General features: G+C 45.7%; 1 non-coding gene across 1 annotated transcript; it reads left to right on the forward strand.

Moving 5' to 3' along the window:
* Nucleotides 1–2,962: 2,962 nt before the first annotated feature.
* LOC120684076 lies at nucleotides 2,963–3,118 on the forward strand. The gene has a single exon (XR_005679062.1). It is a non-coding gene; the product is annotated as a 5.8S ribosomal RNA (ribosomal RNA).
* The last annotated feature ends 3,136 nt before the right edge of the window (nucleotides 3,119–6,254 follow it).

Below are 6,254 nucleotides of genomic sequence, written 5' to 3' on the forward strand. Positions count from 1 at the left end.
AAACTGTGCAATTAGTTTTATTGTTTAACTACATTTAGTACCCCATACACATGTCCAAAGAGAGTTGGCACAAATTTCGAGGTGAAAATTTTTGGGAAGCCCTAAAGATTCGGCATGTGACAGGACTCGTCGCAGCAGCAGCGTGTGCCTAGGACGCTGCGTTAGTCCACGACCAGGCGCGACGCCCCTCTTTTAAAATCTGAATGCTGAATGCTGCTTGTATAGATGTGCACCCTTCACTGTTATGCATGCCTCGATCTCCAGTCTCCAGTTGTGACTGATACCAACAAAGCAGGCCAGCGACCCGGACCAAATGTGAAGATCCTAGTATCCATCTGGGCTGTGCTGCAAGCAGCAACGCAGGAAGTAGCGCAACACATTAAAAGAGCAGACAAAAATGTAAACCTCAAGGGAGCGTAAACTGGTAGTCTTGCTTCTCCATATCTTTCCACGACTAGCATTAGGGGTGAATAACGAGCCATCTCAACTAAGTGGCATCTCCATTTGGGGACAATCACACAGCGGCAATGGAACTGTAGGAGAGGACCATTGAATTGTATATTTTATTGATCCCTGTATTTCTACCATTATGTTTTTCGGTACACTCAACAGATCTTTACATGTTTGCTTGTAGAAAGTCTGTCTGAATTTCATGATGTACCTTAGTAATTTTAACTGATGAGATATCCTGTTGCTAGAAATATTGATCATTAACTTAATAAACCTTAAATGTTCAAATGTTCGTCAATTTGTCATCTAATGTTCAATTGTCCAAATATTGATCATTAACTGAACAATTTGCATGCCATGTAATCAGATGCCTGCTTGTACAATTTGTCATCGCTATTTTTCTTGACCGGACCCACGCGCACAGCCTGGGCACCAGCGCGCAGCACGCCACGGCTAGAGGATGCATTTAGTGTGAGGTTGGCTCGCAATGGGACGTGCCGTCATTAACCCACCACGTTGAGACCACGATGTGATCTGTCACGCCCACCACAGGCCCAGTCAATTCAAGTCGAACAAGTGAAAAAGAACTAAAGAAGTCAAGTATGATCACCAAAACTGCATGCACCCTCTCATTTCTCGGTCTAGTGCCAATTAAGACAGAGCATGGACTTGCTGACTGTTCATGGTACTTCTTTATGCGAAGAAAGTATTGATGTGTCTCCGTGCCAGCTTGCGTGCCCTGCTGTGTTTGTCGATTGGAGGCTTGCTTTTACTGTCATGGTAGCAGGCAACTGAATGCAGCCTCCGACTGCTGTCGAGGACGGCAACACCTCTCCTCCATATGGCATGTCAACAGTCAACTCTCGCGCATGCATTTATTCATTTCCCGTCCTCCACTTTTTTATGATGTGAAGACGGAGACCCTACGAAATTAAAGTTTGCTGCTGCAGCTGCAGGCAGGGGGAAGCAGCGAAGTGCCGGTCTGGCCAGTCAAAGGCTGTGTTTGGTTATTTTGCAAATTTTTTGCGCACGTTTTTCGAGAAGAGAATTTCGTATGTATGAAGTACTAAATGAAGTGTATTTGCAAAACTTTTTCAAGGATGGGTGTAACTTTTCGAGACGAATCTAATGACGGTAATTAATTGATGATTTGCTACAGTGATGCTACAGTAACCATCATCTAATCGCGCGGTCAAAGGTCTCATTAGATTCGTCTCGCGATTTACACGGGGGGTTGTGGAGGTGATTTTGTAATTAGACTTCATTTGATACTCCAAATTAGTGGTCAAAGTTGCTACAGTAATTCTATGGAAAGCAACCAACCACGGTCAAAAGATGGATGCAGCTCCTTTCCTGCAGCAGCTGAGTGGCGCGCACCCTATTGAACAAGAGGAAGAGAGCAGGCAAGACCAAGGCCTCTGCCAGCGGACTTTTTACAAATTAGACAAACAATACCAAATTAGACAAATTTATGATTGTTCACAGGGGCACCTGTTTACCCCTCTCCCCCCGGCTAGATATTGGAATCTCTCAAGTTAAGCAAGGTTACAATACGATATAGTTGTGTTTTCATGTTACAAGCTAAGTACAACGGCCTCATAAGATTTATGATTGTTCACAGGGGGCGAACGCGCTAAGCCGTAAGGACATCATCGCTAGATTATGTCTGGGGTATCAGACATCATATAGGAGCACCATATGAGCTTGCTACTAGACACTATTGTGCCAACACGCTAAGCCACAAGGGTATCGTAGCTAGATCAGATCTATGGTCTCAGACATCCAGACTCCAGGGGTTTTGTGTAAGTTCTCTAAGACCCAGTGAATACTGCATAAGTACCGTGAATTTGATGATTTATATTGGATACTGGTTTTAGAAATGAATATTTTTCCCAGGTAGCTATGTATAAGAGAGAGTACAGAAACATCTACACTAATTGGGGATCTCAGGGATTTGCTACAATTTATCAGCTAATTTTCAACTTAAAGAAAAAGAATAATAAACCAGAATAGTCTTTCGGGCCTCAGGCTGAGCTTCCCTCTACAGGAACGAGTCGACCCCACTAAAAATGAGCGGCTGATTCCAGGAAAGAACGAGCAGACCGACCGACCCCTACGGAGCCGATCAGCTATAGGAAGAGAGAGGGCCCACCTTCACGCCCGCCCCCAACACACACCCGTTCGGAAGAGAGAGGGCCCACCTTCACGCCCGCCCCCCACACACACCCGTTCGTTCCCACTGACCAACACGTCACCGCGTCCTGCCCTCCTGTGTCACCTCCAGTCAAATCAAAAGCACAGTTCTCCACCGCCATGCGTGGTCAGCCACTGGCCATTGGCCACTGCCGCATGCCCTGACCCGTCCCGTCGCGCGTCGGATGCTCGACGCTGTACCGCCAAAGAACCCACGGCGGGCGTCGAAGACATCAAGGAACACTGATAATATCTTACTTTGGGTCATGTCCAGCTTGCCGGTTATGCCTCTCGCAATGTTGCTATCTTAATACAACACGACTTCCGGCAACGGATATCTCAGTTCTCGCATCGATGAAGAACATAGCAAAATGCGATACCTAGTATGAATTGCAGAATCCCGTGAACCATCAAGTTTTTGAACGCAAATTGCATCCGAGGCCTTTTGGCTGAGGGCACATCTGCCTGGGCGTTACGCCAAAGACACTCCTAACCCATACTTAGGTACGGACGTGGTGTTTCGCTCCCCGTGTCTCGTGGCGTGGTGGGTTGAAGTTGGGGCTGCTGGCATACCGACACTACGCTCAAATTCTACATCTAAACTGACACTCCAGCCGACTTTCACTTGTGTTTGTGGTAGATATAGATACCATTAATATATATATATTATTTGAAAATTAAAAAAATAATCGTGCCGTGTTGGGGCCAACAACATTGAGCGGGCAGATAGTTATTTGGTTGATGATGACTTTCACTTGTCTAATTGGAACGGTAAGTTTTAAAATATTTTCTTATTTGTTTTCTACAGCGTGTAAATCATGTAGAGGATCCTATTGGTATGAGTAGCCATCTCGTTTGCTCGTACACTTTGTCTCCATTTCATCTTTGATCATCGATATGTGATTATGTTAGAGCACTTCTATTTCATCTTTGATCAATAATTTATTTATTGCATGTAAAATTATGTTTGAGCAGATATAGTTATCTCGATCGTTGATGTGTACATTTATAAGAAAATAAAGTTTTTTCCATAGCAACGCATGGGCATACACCTAGTTAAATATAGGCGAAAAAAATCAATTTTCACATATTGCCGGTAAATTGCGAGTTGAATCTTTTGAGTCTGTCCATGATTAGACAATAAATTGCTACAGTAAACATGTACTAATAACGGATTAATTAGCTTTTATAAATTCATCTCGTAGTCTACAGACGAGTTCTGTAATTAGTTTTATGATTAGTCTATGTTTAATATTTTAAATGTGAAAAGATTCCATTTGAAAATTGAGCAATAATTGTTGGCATTTTTACCTTTTCCGAAAAGATTGGCTTTTTTTACTGGGTAGAGTAATCCAGTATGAGGGAGTAATATAGTACTGCAAACCAATATATAGTGTAAAATTATAAAAATACTTCTTATTTTTTGTGAGAAATCTGGATACTATCTTGTCTTTTTTGAAAAACTCCGGATACACTTATTTTTTATAGTAGTGAGATCAAAGTAGTAATTTTTTATGGGACAATTTTCAAATTTAAGATGTGCAATTATTCTGAGACGAGTAAAAAAAATAGCTGAGTCCCAGTGTACACTACTAGATGGAATCGACGGTACCGCAAAGCTGAGTGCAGTGCAGCGGCGAATCCTGGCCCAGTCTCCCTCCCTCCCTGGCCTACCCACTGGCAAGCTTCGAATCAGGCCATCTCCAAGGGGATCCCCGTATAGCTCCCCCCTCGATTCAGGGTGAACTTGCTCCCCCTCCCTTCTCCAACCGTTCTCCGTATGCGGCTTCCCCTCAGCCGGTGCGGCCTCTTCTCCCCCTCGATGTGCGGTGGCGCTGTTCACCCCCTCCCCTCGACGGCAGTTGAGCTCGCGGGCGAAGAAGGGAGTTGGAGAGGAGGAATGGTCGGAGATGGCCTACCTCCCGCCACGCGGCCTCCCTGCAGCTCGGCTCTGCTCTGCGCCTCTGCCGTGTCGCGCGCACTTGTACTTGTACCCCTCCTCGCGCGGTCGCGCCGCGCCCGTCGCGCTTGACCAAAGAAGCCACGCCGCGCCGCGCCCGCAGCCGCTCCCCGACAACAGGAGGCTTCCCTCGCGAGCTACCTCGCTCCTCCTCCGTCTCCCGCTCTGCCGCGACACGGCCAGCCCCCGCCGCGAAAGCCGGCCGCCCTACCCTAAACCCTAAACCCTCCCGGCGGCCGCGTCGGTGTCGGCGGAGCTCACGCGCCTCGAGGCGCAGCTGGACCAGTCCGCCGACCAGTGGGCGCGCGGCCAGCTCGCGGAGCTCGGCGACGCCGCGGCGGCCAGGGTGCTCCGGAAGGTCGCGGAGACCGGCGCCCGGGTGCGGAACCTGTCCGCCTTCATCAAGTGGCTCGCCAAGCAGGAGGCCATGCAGCGCAACGCCGAGGGGGTCCCCACCGCCGAGAGCGCCGCGTGCAGCTCCGGCCCCTTCCGCGCCTCCCCGCAGGGTGCTTTTCTAATTCCATTCTCCCTCCCTCGACACTGCCGGTGTTTTGTTTTCCCCACTGCGTTTGTTGGACGGTTTCGTTTTCCTTCTATTTTCGAATTTCTCTGGACATACACTTCTAATTTTAGACAAATCCCGTTGCTAGTTTTCTCTGCATTTTCCCCTGATAACTTCACAATGTTTTCGACATGTCTCCACTAGTTTGGGAAAGTCTCAATTTTTTCCTCTGTTCCCATTAGCTTCGAGTTCCCTTTCGGAATATCTGATAGCCTACATTATTCTGATGTTCGATCACTTGTAGAAATTGCATTTCTTCATATACCTAACCTTTCAGTATCTGAGTTCGTCGGATAGAATGGATTCGGAAAAAATCGTACTTTTCTTTTTTATAGGTTTAGTTCTTTCTTTTAGGTAAAGGAAATATAATGCTATAAGTAACAAATTACCTTAAGTTCACTTTCTTGAAAAAAAATCTTTTTTTTGTTATTCAAATCTGACGTGAAGGAGAGAATTTCATAACTACCCCCAAAACTACCAATCTTTTCATTGGCATAGCTTATTTGGTTAAAGGTTAATTATTTTTGTTAGAATAAAAGATAATTAGTTAAATTAATTCAACTGGAGGTTGGTAGTTTATTTTTTGGTCAGACTCAATCCTTCTCATTTCACGATTGATTATCTTGAGTTCTGTTGAGTATGGAAGTTCAGTAATAAAAAAAGTCTTAATCAAACTATTTTACTCATATTTTTCAAACTATGTTACATTCATATGATAGTATCTGATTTTGAGACATAATTTTGGTCGTGTTTGCTCTTGTTGCTTAACGGCACATTTTGCATCATATTGCTTATCTTCTTCCTAACCATGAAGCCATTTATCAAACGGAGGATTCCATATCAGGACCATTCTACCAAGATGACATCCAAATGGAGGTTCAGAGCCCTGATGGTGTGATGGCCTTTGGTCTTTCGAACCAGGCAAGGATCGTGCCTATGAGCTCTGTCCGCCAGAGCCCCGCCAGGACAAATGCTTGTACTGTTCCAGAAATAGTCGAAATGGAGGTTGAGAGCCCACCGGGTTCGAACTCTCCTTGCTTGCAGAATCAGTACCCTTTTTCAGCAGTGGCTTCTCCAATAGCAAATCCT

Source organism: Panicum virgatum, chromosome 7N (assembly GCF_016808335.1).
Source record: "Panicum virgatum strain AP13 chromosome 7N, P.virgatum_v5, whole genome shotgun sequence".
NCBI lineage: Eukaryota > Viridiplantae > Streptophyta > Magnoliopsida > Poales > Poaceae > Panicum > Panicum virgatum.